At 54.2% G+C, this 249-nt stretch overlaps 1 protein-coding gene across 13 annotated transcripts in view; it reads left to right on the plus strand.

Annotated features, from left to right (window-relative positions):
• LOC117151124 (protein trachealess-like) overlaps positions 1 to 249 on the plus strand; it is a 141,144-nt gene that overhangs the window by 134,549 nt on the left and 6,346 nt on the right. The window lies entirely within an intron of this gene.

The raw sequence follows: 249 nt of genomic DNA on the forward strand, positions 1-249 counted from the left end.
GGGTAAGAGACGAAGGCGGTGGCGGAGGTGGCCACAGCGAACGATGAAAAAGAAGGGAAGAGACGAGGAGAAGAGGGAAAAGAAGCAACGACGCGAGGTAGCATGGCTCGGGAAAAAGAGGAGGTGGATAAGGACGAAAGAGAGGGAAGAAGAGAGAGAGAGAGAGGTCAAGGGAGGAAAAGAGGAGAAGGTTGTACGAGTTGGCGGCCATACTGGCTGGCACCAAGCATGACATAGACGAGGGAAGGA

This window comes from Bombus impatiens, unplaced genomic scaffold (assembly GCF_000188095.3).
Source record: "Bombus impatiens unplaced genomic scaffold, BIMP_2.2 scf_1275, whole genome shotgun sequence".
NCBI classification, from domain to species: domain Eukaryota; kingdom Metazoa; phylum Arthropoda; class Insecta; order Hymenoptera; family Apidae; genus Bombus; species Bombus impatiens.